The 22,457-nt window shown below is 40.7% G+C and overlaps 1 long non-coding RNA gene across 1 annotated transcript in view; it reads left to right on the top strand.

The window, feature by feature from the left end:
* Positions 1-21,191, top strand: part of LOC116091014 — a 34,175-nt gene extending 12,984 nt beyond the window's left edge. Inside the window, exon 3 of the long non-coding RNA XR_004118889.1 lies at positions 20,832-21,191. This is a non-coding gene — a long non-coding RNA (uncharacterized LOC116091014). The remainder of the gene's footprint in view (positions 1-20,831) is intronic.
* Positions 21,192-22,457: the final 1,266 nt, after the last annotated feature.

The raw sequence follows: 22,457 nt of genomic DNA, 5'->3' as shown, positions 1-22,457 counted from the left end.
ACCGGAGGACCCAGCTATACCACTCCTGGGCATATATCTACTTAACTTTTAAACCTCAATTTTCTCACTCTACAAAGTAGTAGGGCTATCTAACCCTCTTCTAGAGAGTGGGGGCTGGGAAAGAATGTGTTCAAAATGCCTAAGACCTTAAAAAGCACGCATAAATCTTTTAGTTGTTCACATTTATTTAACACAATAATGTAATGTATCCTGTTTTCCTGTTCATATACATAAACTTTCTACATATCTTAATTAATTTCAGCTACACTCTATATAAGAACATTTTCAGCATCCTAACTCGGCTGTAAAACCCAAGGCTTTTCATTTGCCTCAGATGTAAATGCCAGGGGGAAAATCACATATAGTTAAGAGCCCACAAAAACTTCAGATCTGACATGTTTCTCAGCAATTGGATGGGAGTCTGGGGGAAGTGGGTGACCCACAGACTTCAAGGTTTCCTGTCTTAGTTAAAAGAGATACAAATTGCTTCCCCAGTGCACCTTCTCTGGGGAGCTTCCAGGATAAACTGCTGAGATTGCATGAATCCACCTTCAAGCAGAAACCTGAGGGAGATGCCATTTTTTTTTCATGTCTTTTTAATGGACCTGCTTTCAAAAGACAGGGATGTGTTTGTGCTGGGTTCCTAGATCCTTTATCTTGGGCTCTGTGATGGCTCTTTATGATAACATAGCAAGCAAACTGGGACCCTGTGCTTCTTAGACATTTAATAGGTCCCCCCCGCCATGGTGTAGTTACTCACCCTTCTCTTCTCTGCTTTCTACCTGCCTCAGAAACATGTTTGCTTGCTCACAAGTCAACAAGCATTATAGGATACCTGTTTTATTTGGTGCTTTGAGCAGAGCCCTGAAAATATTTGTGTTATGGGGCCACTGTTGCCATCTGTCTTGTAAGGGGCTCACTTCTGTGGCCACACCCTACCTATGGTGCCCCATACTTCAGTTGTCAACACACCTCTGAGAAAGAGCCCCTAGAGAGGCTGGCTTATGCTGTGGGACAGGCTTTCTATGTATGTGTATTCGATGAACACTGGAATGTTTGTCAGGATAGCTTACACACATATTATGAAAAAAAAAAAAACTCTATCTCTATTTCACGCAAGCACACCCCTAGTGTTATCTAGAAACCTTTACTTTAGTTCTATAGGTAAACATCAATTCTTTTATTCATTCAGTGGCTATTCATTGACCACTATGTGCTAATACTGTCTTGGTCAACATAGGTAAGTAACTACAGTAGCAGAGCTACTCTAATTTTTAATAGGGAGAATAAGATATGAGAAAATTGATCCATCAATCACTCAACCAATCAACAATTTGACCACATTAAGTGACAGAGAAAATAGTTAAGTGATGTTTCCACTGCTACTTCATTATAACAAGTCAGCCCATAAGACAAAAAGTAAAATCACCTTTTGTTTATAGATTCCATAGTTGAAGAATTTGGACAAGGCACACTAGGGGAAGACCCAGAGCATTACCCAGAACTTCAGCTTTAGGCTTCTGGCCTTGATTATGGGGCCTGGAGCTATATGAATACATCTGCTAGTAAAGTTTGCTGTTACCTTTGTCATGCATTGAGTGGTGACTGGGATATCTCTATGTGTCCTGGGCTTTCTCCCAGCACAGCGGCCTAATGCCTCCTTACCTTCACCTCCCACTAACTCAGAGTTTCAAAAGCAAGTATCCAAAAGCAATGTGAAATTTCTATACTCTAATACCTTAGCTTTCCTAAGTGAATCTGGAGGCCATGGTTTCCAAGATCAAGTCACTGGAAAATCTGAAATACTGCTTGGAATTGTGAAAAATGTACCTGGTTACTGCGTTCTCCAGAGGGGAGTGATGCCATGTGTGTTTATGGCAGAAGAACAAGAGGGCCAAAGGCTAAGTAACACATCTTTAATGAGGACCAAAATTCCACTAATGAGGGAGGAGCCCTCATGACCTAGTAAGTTTTTAATGGTCCTCCTTTTAATACTGTCACATTGGTAGTTATGTTTGAACACAAGAACTTTGAAAGGAATACATTAAAACCATAACACACAGCCTTAGCGATGAGCAGGTCCAGTAATGGCATAAACTCTGTGGGTGGCCTTTGTCAATTGGAAGGTCATATGGTGCCAGCTGCTACATCTTGTTCTCACAGAACATCTGTGCTGCCATCAGCATGCATCCAAAGGCCGCTTGGCAATGGATGCTTCCCTGGCTGTAGTCCAGAAACAACCCATGGTAACTGCATCAGTTATCTATTGTTATATAACAAACGTAGAAGCTTCATGACATCAAATAGCTGCTTGCTGTTTTCTACGAATCTATGGGTGGATTGGACTATTCTGTGATCTGGAGTTAGGCCACCTGGTCTGGGCAGGGCTTGTTCATGCTTCCAAAGGTTAATCTGACAACTAGAAAGGCTTAGCTGGTGTCTCCTGAGAGGCTCTGACAGTACCCAATTAATACAGAAGTAGAGGCTCACAGCCATCCATTGAACTGAGTACAGGGTCCCCAATGAAGGAGCTAGAGAAAGGACCCCAGGAGCTGAAAGGTTGGCAGCCCCTTAGGAGGAACAACAATATGAACTAACTAGTACCCTCAGAGCTCCCAGGAACTAAAACTCCAAACAAAGAGTACACATGGGGGGACTCATGGCTCCAGCAGCATGCGTATAGTAGAGGATGGCCAAGCTGGTCACCAATGGGAGGAGAGGCCCTTGGCTCTGTGAAGGTTCTATGCCACAGTGTAGGGGAATGCCAGGGCCAGTAAGCAGGAGGGGGTGGGGTGTTGAACAGGGAGGGGGGAATGGGGGATTGTTTTAGTTTTTTTTTAATTTGTTTTTCTTATTTTCTTCATTTTTCTTTCTTTCTTTCTTACTTTTTTTTTGGAGGGGAACCTGGGAAAGGAGATATTGTTGTAAATAAGAAAACATCTATTAAAAAAAAAGAAAGGCTTAGCTGGGTGTCTTTTCTCATAACTTCATGTCTTTCAGATCCTTTTATCAAGGTGGCCTGATCTTACTCTTATAATAGGCATTATAGAGCAGAAGTAATAAGTTCAGGTTTCTGCTTGTGTCTTGTTAACATTTGGATTTGAAATGTCATACATAAGCTTATATTTTAAAGCATTGGTCCCTAAGTTGGCACTATTTTAAGAAATTATGGAAACCTTAGGAGGTAGGTCTGGGAGAAATCTGTCACTAGTGGTAGGTCTTTTAAGAGTATAATCTAAGCATTGGTTTTTGCCATGCTCTCTGCTTCCTGGTATTCCATAACAGGATAAACTCTGCCACAAGTTTCCTACCCTGAATTCTACCATGCCTTTCCCTACTCCAATGAACTAATACCCTTTAAAACTGTGAACCAGAATAAAGCTTTCAACTATTTTCCCCTATTTCTATGGGTCTGGGTCAGGTATATTTTTTAGTGACACAAAGATAACACATAGATCACACACACACACACACACACACACATATATATATATATATATATATATACATATATATGTATCTCACATGTATATATATCTCATATATATGTATATATACATGTATGTATATATATATACATACATGTTATATATATGTATATATGTATATGTGTATATATATATATATATATATATATATATATATATATATATGGCTGGCTGGAAGTAGTTGAATAATTTGAGACAGCCAACAAGAGGCAGAGTTACTGCATCAATAAACTCCCTCTCTCTTTCTCCCAATCCCCTAAGCATGAACTCCACAGATAATATGATGATGGACTAAGATACTGTCTGCCCCAATGCCTACATAGCTGTCTTAGGTTAGGGTTTCTATTACTGTGAAGAGACACCATGACCATGACAACTCTTATAAAAAAAAAAAAACATATAATTGGGGCTGTTCAGAAGTTTAGTCCATTATAATCATGGTGGGAAACATTGTGGCATGCAGGCAAACATGGTGATGGAGAAGTAGCTGAGAGTTCTATGTCTGGACCTGCAGGCAGCAGGAAGAGACTGACACACTGGGCATGGCTTAAGCATCTGAGACCTTAAAGCCCACTCCTAGTGACCACTTCCTTCAACAAGGCCACACCTACTCCAATAAAGCCACTACCTCATAATAGTGTCACTCTTTGTGAGCCTAAGGGGTCCATATTCTTTCAAACCTCCACAGTATCTTAGTCCAGACTTTCCTCTGTTGAAATCCTCTGTGAAATGTCTGAGAGGGTTTTTTGTTTGTTTGTTTTTGTTTTTGTTTTCTGTGGAAGACACTGTGCCCTAGGTTCTGGGCCAGTTTGATCTAAACCATATAATAGTTTCATATTTAATGTCTTTAAAATTTGGGATCCAAGAAAGCTATACCTACCTTGAAAGAGACAGTGGAGATAGTAAGGCCTTTTGCACGGTGTGGAGTTGCGAGTAAATAATAAGTTAGAGTACTTAACGCTATATCTGAGAACACAGATTTTCCCTAAAAGTTGACAGTGTAAGAAAGGCGTAAGTGGAGACTGCATCACAGTGATGGGTGTCCATAAAGCCTCTACACAGACAGTAGAGAGGCTGTTAACTGTGATGAAGAAGAAAGTATTTCTCAGGAAAGGGAAGAATCATGTTTGGCTGATGATAGCTCCTGAAAAACAAGCGATTGGCTGGAGTGAGGTGAATACTACCTCTTTCCTTTCCAGCCATAGTCATTCTCCTGGGAGAGGCTTGATGAAAAGAAAGCAGGGCCACTGGTCACTAAGTGACTCTAGGCCCATTTTCTTCTTAGTAAGAAACGTTTTGTATTAGTTACTTTCCTGTTGCTTTGATAAATCATCATGACCAAAACCAATTATTATGAAGAAAGAGCTTATTTTCGCTTAGATTCCCAGACAGAGAATCCATATTGTTGGGGGAGGTATGGCAGCAGGCAGCTGGAGCAGAAAGATGAGAGATACAGTCTCCAACCACAAACATAAAGAGGAGATAGAAAACTGGAAGAAGACTGAGGCTATGCGCTCTCAAATCCTCCCCCAATGATGTATATTCTCCAGCAAGGCCATTAAAGCTCCCCAAACAGCACTATTAACAGGGGAACCAAGTGTTCAAATATTTAACCATTTGGGGGACACTTCTCATCCAAACCATCACAAGCTTAGAACAAATGACTGGAGCATAAGATACACAGAGCTTATGAAATTGGACAGCATTTCTAAGCAGTTGTTTAACAAATAACACAAGGGATGTTAATACACAGCTACCACACATGGGCAGATTGTATACTGTGCCCATACAAGTGCAGGGAGATTCATTTGCTTCACAGTCTATGTGACCAGTGCTTTTGATATTGTACAGTGTGTATACAGCACTGATGTACAATACAGGGATGTACATGGTTATTCTGCTTAAGCCAAACATTCTACATCATTGAACTAAGATGGAAATTCTCAGATGTTCATTTTTACTCAGTCTTTCTATTTGAAATATTTATTAACGTTCTTAAGGCTAGACCTCATTGAAATGATAAAAATTTGTTTATACCTTTTCTTCCTGATATGTAGGGCTGATCTGAAATTGTATATGACTTCCCATGTTCTATCATCATATTTCCATCCACGTTTGACTTCTTATCATAGGATAGATTGAGAATGCTTCCTCCATCTTCAGAGCTGAATCATGTGGTATTATTGTTTCTAGTGATGTTGAATGTTGATGCTTGAGACATTTACTTATTGTTAAAATTAGTAAAGAATGGCTAACAGAAGCCATTAATACTTCGCAAAGATGTGTTTCATTGTTCTTGGTGAATCTACAGCATTTAAAAATTGACTACCAGGGCTGGGTATAGTGGCACACACTGTTAATTTCCGTGCTCGAGAAGTATGTGTAAGCAGCTCTCACTGTGCTTGAAACATAGTCTACGTAGCAAGTTCCAGGCTATCTGGTGCTGTCTCAAAACAAATGAAAATTTTAACTACTGAAAATATGCTCTGTGTGTGTGTGTGTATGTGTGTGTGTGTACAAGAGGGAGAGATGGAGGGTTTAATTCTTATTAAAAAGTGTTTTAGAATCTTAATGGATTATGTAAGTTGATGGAAAGCACACTTAATATATGAATAACATTTGTGGGTGTAAATATATATTTAACAGAAATCCTGACTGGTGGAAATATGGAGAAAATAAACTGAGAGAACATTTCAGAAGATGTAAATTAAAAAGAGCTCAAGTAACTGTCTACTGAAATGTGTAATTTCTCCCATAAGAGACAGTAAATTATATCTGAAAATTTAAGTGACCCTTTCAGCCTGTTGACTATTCCATAAATACAGGATTAGAGTCACTGATATGAGCTTCTTTGGAGTAAAATCTCCTGCTATCCAGTCCTAAGATGCTGACTTTCTTCTTAGTCACTGCCTTTTGCAATTCTGTATACTCTCTTCACTTCCACAGAAGAGCCTTGGTTCTCTTGGGTAGGGAGATCTTCATCTTGACATTTATCTTTACTCTGGAAGACTGCTTACAGAAATGTCTCCAATTTTCAACTTCTTTATGACATCATAACCTGTATAATATGAACTTATGGTTTCTATCAGCATGAAGTACAGCCTCTTCCCTTACCTTTTGAAGTTTTCTGCTCTTAGGTCTTACAGCTTATACTAGCCAACAGAGTATGGCAGATATGATAAAGCTCTGTGCTTGTTCTGAGCTTAAGTTTCAAGAGAACTTCATAGTCACTGTCTCAACATTCTACCTTGAATATGAGGGCAGATTATAATCATCCCAATGGGATGTGAGAGGTCACATGGAACAGAGATAAATCACATCAACTGGATCCAACCCAGACCAACCTATAGACAGCCCACCCTCAAACACAAGAGAGTCCTTCCTGGACTGCTGGCCACAGGTCCACAGGCAGGTCAGCTGAGAAGAGCTGCAGAACACACGTATGACGATATGAATTATAACAAACTCTAAGTGTTTAAAATGGGTTCTCAATATGTGGGTTGCAATCCTTTTAGGGGTCACATATCAGATATACTGCATATCAGATATTTACATTACAGTTCACAACATTAGCGAAATTACAGTTGTGAAGTAGCAATGAAGTCATTTTATGTTTGGGGATCACCAGAGCATGAGAAATTGTGTTAAAGTGTCACAGTAGCAGAAAATTTGAGAACTACCAATTTGAAACATCTGAGTACTATGGTAGTTGGTTACATGGCAACAGTTACCTGATTCATAGATTTTCTTAGATAGTCTTGACTACATGTCAAATCCTAGACTCTCCTGAAACCAATAAGACAGTGGACCCAATCCATATGATGTTGTCTACCTGGAGGTGTAAAGCCAAAGCAGAAATGAAGGCCTTAATGAACAGCAGGGAACTCAGCAGGGTGCAGGAGAAATGGGGGAAGAGCAGATTATGCAACCTTTAGACGCATACTATTTGTCCTCTCCCATCATGGCTTCACCAGACTTCCCACGTGTATGAGGGTGGCAGGAGATGAATGTGTCTGAAGAGCTCCACCTAACCCAAAAGAAAGCATCTCAAAAACCTCAGAGGAGAAATGCTTGCTTTAACAAAACTGCCAATCACTGGCTCTGAAGGCTCAAGTTACTGAAAATTCTTATCTGCCTCTCCTGGTACCATTTCTTAAAGTACTGACAGGTTCTCACACTCCATGTGAAAACAGGCCAAATCCTATGCCTTTGGAGCTCACATGCCTTCCAAGAGGAAAGCTGCCATACTTCCTATGAGTATCCAACAACACAGAAGGCCACTAACACCCACGGTACTTTTTCTGGAAGGTTCTGTAACAGATCAATCTCCTGCAATGTCAAGCAATGCAAGGAAACCTCTAGACAACTTTATCTCAAAACACTGTCAAGTGTTGCTTCAGTCTGTTTCCTAGCATTTATGCACTACTTTTTTCTTTAAATTCACTGGAAAAGGATTAAAATAAGTTTAAAACAATTAAATAGAAATATAAAAAGCAGAAATATACATTAGATTCATTGTATCCTGGCAGGTAGAAAGTGTTGTCTAAACATCACTCAGTACGAAATCACTACTGGAGGTTCAATTTCAAAGGGCAGACATTGACCAGGAACTGAAGGGAACACAGGCACCTTCTAGTATAGGGAAAAATAATTATGGGTTTCTGGTAGCAGGTGGTTTTCTTCTTTGCTTCTCAGTGCTGCTCTTAAAAGCAAGCAGGAAGGAATGTGTGTGTTAGAAAAGTAGATTACAGTTCTAAGTCTACGCTGTAATGGAATTTAAAAAAAATCATATTTGTAAGTAGTCGGATTTTATTAGCAGGTAGCACATCAAAACTTATGGAGAGTGCAGCAAGAAAACAACTCCTGCCGGGCAGTGGTGGTGCACGCCTTTAATCCCAGCACTTAGAGGCAGAGGCAGGCGGATTTCTGAGTTCGAGGCCAGCCTGGTCTACAGAGTGAGTTCCAGGACAGCCAAGGCAACACAGAGAAACCCTGTCTCGAAAACAAACAAACAAACAAACAACCCCCCCCAAAAGAAAACAACTCCAAGTGATTTGATATGAATATTGGTCAGATGGACTGTTAAGGACTTAACTTTAAACATTATATATACAGATTTGTTGATTAAAAAAGAAAGAAAATTGATGATGGAGACATGGTCCAGCAGTTAAGAACACTGGCTATTTTTCCAGAGGACCTTGGTTTAATTTCCAGAACCCACGTGATAGCTCACACCTATCTGCAAATCTAAGCCCAAGTGCCCTCTTTCAGCCTCTGCGGACAATGCATACGTGTGTGGAGTACACAGACATACATGAAGACAAAGCACAAATACACATTAAAATAAACTTTAAATATTATAAATAATAGAATAATAGAATAGAAAAGAATAGAATATTATAAATAATAGAATAATAGAATAATAGAATTGGGTTAAACATCTATGGAAATCAAACAGTATCACTAACCCTACGGTGCCTCAATTGCCCACGTCATGCCTTTGCATATTTTACCTTACCAGATGACTCTATTATTTGTCTTTTATTTTAAACAATGAGACAATGATACCTTTGACACAGTAGAGGTTTAAAAAGTGTGTATAGCTTCCTCCTTCCATCTTAGATTGCTCTCACCATATTTATGAACATAGAGTAGCCTGTTATAACCTCCCAAAGCAGAACTTAGTCATCTCAAAAACTGGAATTTAAACCAATAAAAAAAAAAATGTGGAATTCATGGAATCTGGGAGAAGGCCCATCCTGTCTGAGTTAATTTGGAGTACAAAGTCTGTATTGGTTATCCCCAACTGGTTGTCTTGCTGTTGGCTTAAAAATTACATGTTTATTACCTCCATATACCTTATATGGGTCACAAATCTGGGTCAGGCTTAGCAGGGAAGTTCTTCTTGGTTCTCACACTAAGATATAGACGAGGTGTCAGCTGAAGGTCTGCTAGGGTAAAAGGATCTGCATCAAAGGTGACTCACTCAAGAAGCTGGGAACAGCTGCTGTTAACCGACAGCAAAAATGTCACCTCGGCCCCTAGGTGAAGTGCCCTAAGGTTATGGATATTTCCCCTAGAACACCTTTACAGATCAAGGATCGGATAGAGACTTGAAGAAAGGTTAAGCAAGCTTTAATGAAAGGGGAGAGCAGTAAAGAGAATAGAATATCCTACAAAGAGCAAGGCAGGTTAGACCAGGAAAAGAAATTAAAGCTAGTTGTAACCAAGTCTTCATTCATTCATCCCCAGAAGCTTTTACTGAGGTGGGCATAAAGATGGCATACTGCTCTGGATGACACGAGAGGTAGACACGAAAACTGCTTCAGCCCTTCAACCAATCATGGAAGAAATAGTCAAATGTATTCTATTACCATTGATCTAAACATTTCAATCAGTTAAGAGTTTGTGGCCACAAGCTCAAGATGAACGTTAGCAATATACTTATCCTTATGAGTTTATCTTCCAGACTTATTTAGCTATGAGTTAGGATGGCACAGCTAGTTTGATTGACTGTCCTTGGCTTACCCTTCAGCTTTGAGGCTAGTTTGGGGCCCCAAGCTGCTGGTTTGCTTTAGTTCTAACCAAGCAGCAATAAGCAACTTAAGGACTATTTGTCAAAATATTAGCATTTCAAAGTTCGACACTGTGTCTTTGAGAATCTATCTTCTTGCCCAATTCCTGGAAATCTTGCCTGGCCACCAACCTCATGTGTTTGCTGGCTGTTGGCAAAGGTCTCAGTTCCATGCTATTTGCATCTTTTCACAGGAAAATTACCTTAGTCCTTTTGTGAGGGGGGTTGTTGCCTTTCCAGAAGTGTGAATGACCCCAAAATACAAATCCCATGTTATGATACCTTTTCTGACAGTTGCTAAAGTAATGCAGCAGCATCCTCTGATAGCCTATTAATTTCACAAGCAGAACATTCAGTGTGCAGGAAATCACATAGCAGTTTGAGTCCAAAGACACAAGAATCATCCCCCTGCACACCAAGCAGGGAGGGGGGCTGCTGGAATATCTTGTAGATTTAAGTCTGCATATCAAACCTAAAAACTTTGTGTTTTCTTCTATATGAGTCTCCAGTGTTGCCTGAAAATGCTCCAGACCTTACTATGTTTTATTTGGCAGGTTCGGCTACTTTGATTCCTTGTTCTGGATGCTGCAGATTCAGTGGCTACCACATACAAACGACAGGATTCAGACCTTTCCTTTCTTGCATTTTCTAGCACTCACTATATCTGTCAGGCTCGTGTCTCCTGTTAAACTCTTTGTAACTTCTCCATCAGCAACAGTTGCCTCTCATGCTCCCCTGGCCCATATGGCTATTTCTGGATAGCCCCTCCAAGGACTCTTCCTTCTAATGATACTGCTTCATTGGTATTTGAACTTGTCCCCCCCCCCCAAAAAAAAAAACCCTCCAGTGGCCAAAGGGGTCATTCTGTCTGTGCCCACATCCTCCCTCAAGCTCTGATATGAATGGAGTGTTTTTTCACACATGTGCATGTGGTGTGTGTGTGTGTGTGTGTGTGTGTGTGTGTGTGCGCATGCACACAGGCACACATGTGTTATTGTTGTTGAAGTACTTTTCTAGGAAGACTCTAATAGGAAAAAAACCCATCTATTCACTCTAGGGGAAGAACAGGAATCCTTCACTGTGTGAAGTCCTGAGTGGGTGTGTGGTTTTAACAGGAGCTGGCCATGTCAAAATCTTCCTCCAGCCTCCAGCTTCCAGCCTCCAGTGCAAAGGTTGCTAATGTGTGCTGAAAATGTCTACTGTTTTCTCCTCATGCCTTCATACCGGCAAATTAATACCTGAAATGCTGCTCACCCTACAGAGACTGCTCCCATTACGATTATTAAAACCTTCCTACTTGATTCAGCTGTATCCAATAAACCCTGCCTCCTTCAGATGTTTGTAACAACCCCAGCTCCCTGGTCAATTCAGCATATATAATAACCAGGTGAGCTTCTGGGTCGCCATGGCTTCTCCATCAGAGAGCTCTGGCCACTTGATTCCAGCTTTTCTGTGTCCAAGTTTCTGTTGTTTTTGTTAAACATCTATCCCTTCTTTATTTCTTTGCCACCTCTAGTCTGGGTTCCAAGACCCTTGGAGCCATACAAGGCTGTGACATCCCCTCCAATGAGAAGGAGCTGGTAGATCAAAGAAAGAGTTCCTTCCAGTTCAGAGTGGCAAGTAAAGAAGGCTCCTGGACTCTTTCTAGAAGCATGGGTGACTCCCAAATGGTAGCACTGCTGACAGATCCCTAAGTCAGTCCAATTTCACTCTCTTTGGCACTTCAACGTTTTTGAGATTATGCTTACCTAGGAAAAAGGGGGTGGTAACTAGAATCTCAGTTGATGGGCTGAGTCTGTCTTCTCTCCATACACAAGGGAATGCCAAGAGTGTCCTTTCCATGATCACATACTAAGCTACCTAGTATGTATTGCTTATTTTGCTCTCATGACTGCAGACCAAGGTCTCCTAAAAGTCATTACAGTGTCTTAGCTTTAAAAATGGCTTCATATTATCAAGCCTAGGTGAAACATACACTAAAATAAGTGTGTGTATGTGTGTGTGTGTGTTCATGTGTACATACTATTCCATTTTCTTTTCTGGACATACATATTTTGTATTTGATCACAGATTTGCCATTTTAGTTTTTCTAGTTCCATGCATAACATTTGCTACTATTAAAGGACTGGGGAGATGTGGAGCAATTATGTATACACCCATTCACTGAGCTGCACTGTCCAGACCTAGGGATCCTAGTGTACATTTCTTGGGTGCTGAATGAAAAGCATTTTCTGGATGTCAGGAGAGTTGTTCCAGCTAAGGGACAATGCCCAGAGAGCTTGCATGCAGGGAGAGGAGATGTGGAGAAATGAACAGACTGGAGATCTATTTTTATAATGGAAACAGCAGGATTTACTAATTGATTTGATATGGGCAGTGGTGGAAAAAGAGCCTTGCAACTCAATTGGGAGTCACGGCATTTACTGAAAGTCTAAACAGAAGCAGGTACATTCTGTTGGTAGTGGTGGTTTGTTTTGTTGTTTGGTTCAGGAGTAGAAGCAATCAATAATTCCCCTGGAATTTTGAGATGACCGTTTGGACACTCAGATGAAGTAGCAAGAGGTATCTGAATGCTCTAAATTGAATCCGAAGTGCTGAGCTCAGCATAAATGTAGGGGCAATTATTCGGCATTTCTCAAAACTTAGTGCAATGAATGTTGATGTCCTTGTTCTATTCAGAATTCTGTGAATTAGTATTGGACAGAGTAAAGATATATGAAGATTTCTGTTTCTTGATATCTGATAATTCAGCTGGGGAGTAACTGGAATGCCTGGGGCAGGAGCATCTGCACTTAGAGGATCCACTTTCAAGCTGTCTTCTCATTTGTGTCTTTTTACTGCCCTAAAGTATGGACTAAGCTTGTTATGCTCCCAGAATACAACATGTAACTGCTCTCCACCCACAACATAACTGTCTCATCATTGTTGTCTACCCCATGATCACTAATAGTTTTGGAAGTGTCTGAGGTCAACAGTGATCAAGACCTTTGATATGGCCTTCAAAGTGACCGTGCATCACCATTACTTCTGTTGGATACTATGAACCAGCAAAGTTCAAAGGAGTAGGCAATGATCCTGCTTCAAATTGACAGAGCAGCAAATAATTCAAGATCATATTGAAAACTGGCACATCTCATTTATCATAGTCTCTTACTAGGAAGTAAGTTCTGTAACAAAAGGATTTTGCATGTTTTGTCCACTCTTGTATCTCCATGCATAGACACCGTTCTTCAGATAAACGGGAGGGTTTAATGTTGAAATTGAATCAATGTAATTAGAGGTCAAATAGGAAGCTGCAGGCCGAGAAAGCCATTAGTATAATTCAGTCCAGGTCTTAAGGCTTAGAAGACAGGGCCACTGGTATTAAGTACCTTATGGAAACAATATGAATGCCTGAGGATAGTGGCAGTCAGGATGGCATGACCATGGATAGAGTGGTCAAAGACAAAAGAATGTGGGCATTTTAACTCAAGGAGAGAGATTTTCTGCTTGATCTCCCCTTTATTCTTTTTAGAGCTTTTAGTATATTAACTGATCCATATTAGTGAAGGTGGATAGAGGGTCAGATTTTTATTGTTGTTGCTTGTTTTGTTTTATTTTACCATTTGATCTATTGGCTCACTGATAATAATCCCTTCCAGAAATACTTTCACAGATATACCTAAAAATAAAGTTTCATCGGGTATCTGGCTATCCCATAGCCTACTCATATTAATACATGAAATTATCCACCACTATACCTTGGTACCAAGAAAGATGCATATCTATTGAAAAAGAGAAAAACAAAGGCTATAAAATTATGAATAATTATTAGGTATAAAATAAGTATATATAAGGCTTGATAACAAGCTTAGTGAGCATTCCACCTTTAAGAATAACAAAGGAGATAACAATATTTTCCTCACAGTGCCTCTAAGCCTCTTAATCAGGGAAGCATGATGACCTAGAACCCATGTGTCAAACCTCTGCATCAGGTAGTATGTGGACTCAGTTTCCTCAGTCCCAATGGCATCCAATTCCCTTCTTCCTAAGCACAGGCCATACCACCAGGATGTTCTCATATAGATGGCAGAGATAGTTCATGGGCTATGGTGGACCATTTTCGATGTATGGGCAGTGGAAACCATGAATTAGTAAAAATACATCTTGTTCTTCTAGATGAAATCAGGGTGGAAACAAAATGGCTACACTCTCAACACATGGGCCCAGGATCCCTTAACCACGTTGCTAGGTACAGAGCTCTGTGGGGTCAAGAATTTGAAACTTGAACCTGACTTCTAGGCTGTTACAAGGAATGATCAAAATAGAGTTATAGGGCATGTTTTGCTCAGCAGTTCTATTAACTTGACTAACACAGTCGAACATATGATAGTTTGTAAGCTTAATTTAGAACTCATAGTATTTACACATAGAGTGTACAGCCGGGCATTTGTATGACTGTCCAGAGCACTGTAACTGTGAGGCAGGGCTAAACAGAGTCTGTGGTGGAAGGCTCAGAACATTGCATTCGAAAACCAGAATATCTGAGACTCATCTCAAATGCTCATAAACCTTTGCTGTACTTGCAATTAAAATTTGCTAAAATTAGATTATGTTGCCACCAGGGGAACTGTGTGAATGCCCTAATGAAGTCATGATCTAAACTTCCAGGCTTCTCCTAAATATGATTAACAAAGATCAAGAATTTAGAATGCTTCTCTATTTAATTAGGAGTTTTATGAACTGGGAACCCTCATTTAAGCAGCTGAGCATAAGTATCAATCCATACAGTTAGGATATAGTATTTAAGCTTTAAAATTCAGGAGCATGGAAATATAGTCTACACTACACAATGCTGTAATTGTGGGCTTTTCTACCCATTCATAAATCCCCCAAAATAACACCTCTGAGACTTCTTATATATGAGTAAATACCTATGTCAATAGCTTTGGCTCATTTCTACTAGCTCATAACTCAATTATCCCCTTTAAATTAGTCTAAGCCACGACAAGTGGCTGGTTACCTGGTCCTCAGTTTTATGTGACCACCTTCCTCTGTGTCTGGGCAAATCCTCTACCATGTGACTCAGTCCCAGAATTCCTCTCTCTCCTACTAGTCCTACCTCAGCTCATTGGCCAATCAGCATTTTATTGATAGGTCAATACTGTTCCACAGTGCACAAGAGATTATCTCTACATATTGCCCCAGCAGAGTTCACCACAGGCCCCTTTGTCCACTCAGGAGTCTAAAACAAGCCAGGTTCATTCTGAAACTGTGTGTTCAGTTTATGTGTTTAGAGAACATTCTTTTAGAATCACAAATTAAATGCAATGGATAAGTTACCTCTGTCCAGGAAGGGCATCTTATTTATTAGCTCTGAGGACCTATGCCTTCCTCAGTTTTAAATAATTTTTTATAATGGAAATTTCCAAATGCACAATGGTAAATTTTACAGTGAGGTGCATGTCCTCTTGAGGAAGTTCAGACTGTAAACCTTTGCTTCCGTTTGTTTTGTTTGGTGGGAACATGTCAGGCCTCAGGAGAAACCTCCTCAGCTGTGGAAGCAAGCAGGGGGTGCACTTCCTAGTTTGTGTTTGTTTCTGTGTTTTTGTCTTGATGCCTGAATGAGATTCACAGTTCCATCATCCTGAATGATGGAAATGTGCTCTCTTGATGGACATCTCTAGATGATAAATAAACATTCCTTTCAGTTAGAGGCTTCCCAGTGCATGCTGGGCTACTCTTGTCCACTGATGACTGCACAAACGTTTTCATTGTGAGCCAGAAAGAAAAGTGCTTGGGGAAGAAAGGGGACCAGTGACATTAAATTTATACTCACTTTCAGGGTTAACACAAAATGACAGGTCAGCAGGGATTGGTCAAATGGCTTTCCCTGACAAAAAAATCCAAATGATTTTGAGAGATGCTTACAATCAGGCATGATATTGACCAGACAACTCTAATAATGACCAATGAGGTGGGTTCTGGCTGTACACAGTGGTATGTCTGTCTAACTAGGGCACTGAGACAGGAGACTAGGAGACTACATGTCCCCCATGTAATTGAAGTCGTATACGACAAAACTCAGCAGCTAGCCCATTCTGTTGATTTAGGTTCTAAGAAGCCATTTGATAGAGATCTGGTGACACTCACAGCCCCATGGCCTAATTCTTACCATTGTCCCAACAGGGCCACTGTAGCCTTTTTGACCAATCTGGTCCTTCCTTTTTATTCTACCTCTGTGAAGTGACTATTTGATTTTGAGATATTAATGCTTTTTTCATGAAAGAAAGTTTCCTTACTCTTAAATTTTTGCTAATGAGTGAAGTGAGGATGGCATTACCTGGCCAAGGTAAAAAATTAGAGCTGGCTTGAGCTGAAGTCATTAAGAAAAGAAGGAAAGTCCTGATAGATGATGTGGGGACCCAAAAGGACCTCTGGCTTCCTATCTGAGGCTGGGGCAGAGCAAGTAAGAGCAGTAAGGAGATTTCAAGTGTCTGTTGGCTTCAGGGTATATTTGAGGCTGTCAGGAGCAAGACCTGGCTCTTCCTGGTGAGCATGAAGCTCACGAAGCTCACGAAGCTCACGTATCTTTTCAGGCTCAATGTGTCTGCAGGGCAGGATTCTGTTGAAACCTGTCAGAACTGGCCTTATTTCTTGCCGCATTCCTTGGCCCTGGATGGGTCGCGAGTTTGGCTTGCACTTTGGACTCCCTTGGAAGCCCAGAAGATAAAAAAAAAAAACACCAAGCAAATGCCCGGAAAAGGTCATACATACACTGTAAGCAAAAGGCTTAGCAAAACCACAAAAAAAATCCTTACAGGCTTTGAGAGTCAGGGTCGTAAGACCTAATAGAACCACTCTCATTAATCTTCATAGTATGGCTCTAGGCCAGAGCCATCCCTGCCCCCAAGAGAGCTGAGCTTTTCTTTCATCCTTCCAAAGGCTTCTCATTTAGGAAGAAAGTGTGCCATGCTGTCTAAAATCACCCCTCCTTCCCCTTTTCACTTCCCTGCCATCTCTATCCTCCCCATTTTACTTTGTGTTAGTATCCTGAAGACTCCCCTGCTTATTTTTGGACTTTGCTACATCAGAGGCCAAAGACATTTGCTGGACTTGAATATATGGATCTAGTCATTGTTTAGCTGAGAAAGTGGGTATTTCTTTTGAGCTCTGGGGAAGAGCTTAGTTTATTTGTATTGTCCTTTTGCACCATGCCTTCAAAATGTGACATTAAAGACATTAAAGAATGATGAGGAAAAAACACTTAAGCAGTTTTCTTGCCCATCTAGTTAATTTGTATATTGGAATATTAGAATAACCATTAGAGTTTAGTGTAGTGGTCCATGCCTTTAATCCCAGCCTCTGCAGGCAGAGGTAAGCCTTGTCTACATAGTGAGTTCCAGGACAGCCAGAGATACACAGTGAGACCCTTAAAACAAACAAACAAACAAACAATAAATCCTACTAGAATAGATGTAGTTTCCTCTGCTTGGCTAGATTGTTTTAAACCATTATCATTATGGGGAAGCATTTTCTCCCTGGGTAGAGAAGACAGGTAAAATGGAAGTGGAAGCTTTTAACATTCTACAGCTAGGAAGGTTTGGCCTGATGTTCAGCTGTAGCCCCAGTTCCTCTCTGTCACTAGTGAATAACTTTCAGAAGCCACTGGCTATGTGGTTCTCATTCAGCCCAAATGCTATTGTCAACCAAACCAATAACCACAGCCCTGGGCTTCTAATAAAGAGTGACAATACTAGTTAAATATAAACAAGCTTTAACATCATTGTTCTCTTTTGGTATTGAACATGACCTAAGCACCCACCCACAGAGCTTTCCGTGTTGGAGACTGTGGCTCAGGTAGGGAGTCCTGAGGAAATCAACAAATGAGTACAAGAAGTGGCAGATACCTTATACAAGGCTTCTTGGGAAGTAGAGTTCCTTACTTCTCCCTCCACAGGCCCAACCTTTATCCAGCTCCCTCTTACAGCAATAATTGGGTGGGCTGTTAAGGAAAGCATAACTCCTTTCCTTCTGACTCTCTTGGGTTAGAACTGAGTATGTACTCATTATTCTGTACCTGGATGAAGGCTAGGAGCATCTAAGGTCTTCAGAGAGCAATGCTGTCACTAAAGATGGGCAGAGAAATAGAACAAAACTCCAATTTGCCTTCACATCTTATTTTGGCTTCTTGAATAAGACAGAACAGTGAGGTCCACAGGATTACAGTTGAAAGTCAAGTTGTGACTAGGAAAAAAAAAAAACCTCTGAGGTGTTCATTGACTCCAGGTAAAATAGGGATCCGAGTGTGATGGAAAACTTCCCGTGGAGGGCAAGAACTAAGCTTAGCAGAGGCACGTGGAAAGGAAAAGCTGCCACACTGGGATTGGGGAACTGACATACATCATGAGTGTGGTGGAGACCTCACCTTTCCCCTATCATTTCTTCACGATTACTGATTTTAGTGCAAATAATGTCTCGATAGGTAACTCTTTTGGAATCTAGTTCTAGGATCAGAAAGACCATAAAATCCATTTGTAGGCCTATGTCAAACCAGGCAGCCGTGGTGCATGCCTTTAATCCCCAATACTGGGAAGGTGAATCTCTGAGTTAAGATCAGCCTGGTCTTCAGAGGTAGTTCTAGGATAGCCAAAGCTACACAGAGAAACTCTGTCTCCAAAATCAACACAAAACAAACAAAAAAGAGACCTAGGCTAAATGCTATGTCCTGGTGATGACTATACGCATGGCCCAACCAGTCACCCTGTTCTGAATCCTTGGCCCTGGTCATTTTGTCTCTGAAGCATTCCTGGCTAAGGGGTAAGGCACTTAACTCCCCACATGTAGCTGAGTGGCCTTGTGACCAGCTTTGACCAACAGAATCCTGTAGAAGTGATGATTTCCAAGTGTGAGCCCAAGTCTTGAGAGATGAACAAATGTTTTTTCCTGTTATGTATGGATCATTTTCTTGAGCCACGAGAATGATCCCCCAAGAGGATAAGAAACTAAGCAGAGCTGCCCCAGCACAGGCAGCCCACGTCAGGGGCTTGCTCTCCGCTTGGCAGCAGCTTTGGGACTCTGACCACTCCTCAAAGTACCATTTAAATCGGATGCCCTCAGTCCACGTCCTAAATACAAATGTTTGGAGAATGAATTCCTTTGAGGATTCTTCTAGAAAAGAGCAGAGAATCTAATCAGAAGGAACAAAAAAAAAAAGGGGGGGGGGGGCTGGCTCCTTTTCAGATGTCAGTACTCTTGGGAAAGAGGTCTGGCTCTGGCTGGCTGTAGTGTAGATGTAGAAGGAATGGAGGCACTCCCAGGCAAGGTAGACATTATTGCCAACAACTGTGGGGCCAGACTAGAATCACCAGTACTACTGGGACACCTGTCGATACTTAAATAAATGTAACTCACCATTCAAAATTACCGTACCCTTCATATCTTTCTCAGTAAAGGTCATACCTGCTGCCAACAACAAACAATATCAATGTTAAAACTAGTTTTAATCACATAATATTTGCAGGAGGCATATCCCAAATCCTCTAAGACTGCAGTACAATAAGAGATTTTAACACTGAAATTAATAAAGAATTAAAATAAAAACCTTCGAAATAGACTTGTGCTGGAAAATGTCTCAAGAATCCTTTATTGCACCCTCCTACAGCTTTTACAGTCATCTGCAGAATCCTAGCAGAGAAGGCATCTGATGTGTCAGAACCATCCACACCATAATAAATCATTTCTGTATCTCATTAACATGATAAAATTAAAGTTCGTATTAGAAAGCTAACTAAAGCATGAGAACTCCCCAACAATACAGCCCATTGTAGCTTTACAAACTAGGTGGCTATTGAGTGTGAAGATTTAAAACAACAGCACCAAGGCCTTTTCCAACTCTCTACATTGACAACTCGGTAAAAGAATGTGTAGATTGAAAATACGTATGTACACATGAGGAGCATTTATGGTTTTCCTTATGGCTTTTCATCTCCAGTTTTGCTGACCACTTATAGGTGTATTTTCTGTTCAATAGCACTGCCACAAGTGTGTTGGGATACTGTTATCACCTATGTCTTCTGGGAAAGTATTATCGCCATTTCCCTGGAGATATGGGAAGTTCAGAGGCAGAGCAGCTTGCTTCCGGTCGCGTGCGGATTTAGCCAAGGTTTAAATGTGGATGGCAGAGTCCAGCTTCAGGCTGAGCCACAAGTGCTGTATCATCTCTACGTTTTACTTCAGCATCTTTAAAGAATGTAAGGGGAGAATCTCAAAGGCTTTCTGTAAGACAACTACTTAGTTAAGGCAAAACTCCCAAAGAATAAATGTAAGGCAAGAGGTTTCTCCATCTTTATTAAGTTGCTTTATAATGGTTATTTCAAAACTCAGCCATACCCTGGGGATCTCTCTATGCTTTCAAACATTCATCCTTTTAACCATTTCCTAGCTGCGTTAGTCTTCACTTACATTATTCTCCCAACACAATATTCTCCTGGCCTCCATGCTGATTCAGTCTCTCCTGCCCAGAGATCTGTGCCTTGTCTATTCTGAAATCTCTTCAGTGTCATTACCTTATTTTGACTAAAAAGCCAGATAAATGAGCCTGACCCCTCAGAATGCTTACTTCCTGCACCTGCTAGGTGAGGTGCACCCAGCACACAGGCTGTGGCTTTATTCTACATGGACCCTTTACTGTTGGCACATTGGGATGTCTCAGTATTTTTGTTCTGGGATTTCTTCCGGGCTCCACACTACAATTGACTATTTATGCTAGCAATCATTTTCTCTTCCAGGCTGAAGCTGGTCTACATGCTAATGATCTGCTAGGAGTTCCAGCCTTCCTCTCAGCTCTGCTGCTTCGTGCTCACAGAGCCCTTTCTGGGTCAGTGACACTTGGTGCGATCTGCAAACAGCAGCATTAGCATCGGGAGGAAGACTGCTGGATATAGTCACTCAGGCTCCATTTTGGACTGACATCAGAACTTCTGGAACTGGCTCAGTCACCCATGATTCTTCTGTAGCCAACACTAGTACATCCTTGACTTCAACCGCAAGCTTCCAAGAGGATATAGCACACATCTTCCTGGCCTAAGTGCCTGTACCTCTGACTGGTTGTGATGAAGCAAAGGACCAATAAAAGATCAATGACTGAATGAGCGGTGGGTTAATCCTCTGAGTGACTCATTAAACCTTCTGTGCCTTGTTGGAGCCAGAAAGACATTGATCTCCAGTCCACTACTGTCTATAAATATTCTTAGAAGTGGATTTTTCTTTAAGAGTAAAGACTGATGACAACTTTCAGTTTTGAATTTGTTAAAGATTCATGCAGTTTCAACACTTTCATAAAAGATGCTTTTAAGGTTTACAGTTTGGGAAGCACAAAAATAAGAATTCTATTAGATGCATAGAATGTCTCAAAAGAACATTCTCGGGCATTCTGCAGTATAACAGAAGGTAGTACTCTCTTTGAAATATTATTCACATACCCTTAAATAGTCATTACCATTCCTCTGATAGGAAGGAAAATGCAAATTGGATAGCATTAGTAAAGACTGGCATATATCAAAATATCTCATATTATTCTGGTTTCACACAAGAGTCTTCATGTTAAAATTAACAAGGTTACTCATATGACTTGTTTTTATTTAGCTTTTTTGTCCTAAGTTCTTTCTTCTAAAAGATGAAGTCGTAGATATAAACAAAGTCTCTTAAATATAAAACTTCCCGAAAAAAAAAAAAATGTCCTAACAAGTAATTTTTTATACCACTATGACTTTCGTGAAGAAAGACTGCCTCTCAGAGACCTTTAACAAACGACTCTGTTCATCACCAGCAGGTTTAAAGAGATCTGTAATGAGGAGCTGTCCTTACAGGAGGGACCCAAAAAGCAGAGATGGCAGAACTGCTCAACTTACCTTGAGATTTGGGGCTTTTCAGACTTAAGGGCATAAAACAGTCTGCGAGCAAATGCTTTCCACTGGACATTTCAGTTAGCAGGCAACTAGGCAGTAATCATAAGGACAGAGCCTGCATGATGGAAATCATCACTAGCCCACTAGAAAAGGCTCAGAATAGGCACCAGAGAGGAGAGGTTGGTGTGAGGGAAACATGGGCCAACATTGCCCAGATGCCACATGGCAGCAGCCAACATCAGGCACTCAGTACTGTGGCATCCTCTGTGGTGGTCTCGATCCATTTTTACATTTTCATCTTACCCAATACTGGCAAAATTTTAACTGGGAAACTTTCCACCCACCAATGTTGGTTATAGAAATAACTGCATAGCCTCTGTTTTGAAAGAAAATTCTCCAGAAGTGGTTTTATTGGAATACATACTATAAAAGGTAGAGGGAAGAGTTTAAAACAAGAAAAACAATTATTGGTCAGTAAGTGGAAGATACTGCTGTGAAGAACACTGG

This window comes from Mastomys coucha, unplaced genomic scaffold, assembly GCF_008632895.1.
Source record: "Mastomys coucha isolate ucsf_1 unplaced genomic scaffold, UCSF_Mcou_1 pScaffold15, whole genome shotgun sequence".
NCBI classification, from domain to species: Eukaryota; Metazoa; Chordata; class Mammalia; order Rodentia; family Muridae; genus Mastomys; species Mastomys coucha.
Note: the sequence above shows the minus strand (reverse complement) of the source record. Positions and strands in the feature narration are given on the sequence as shown.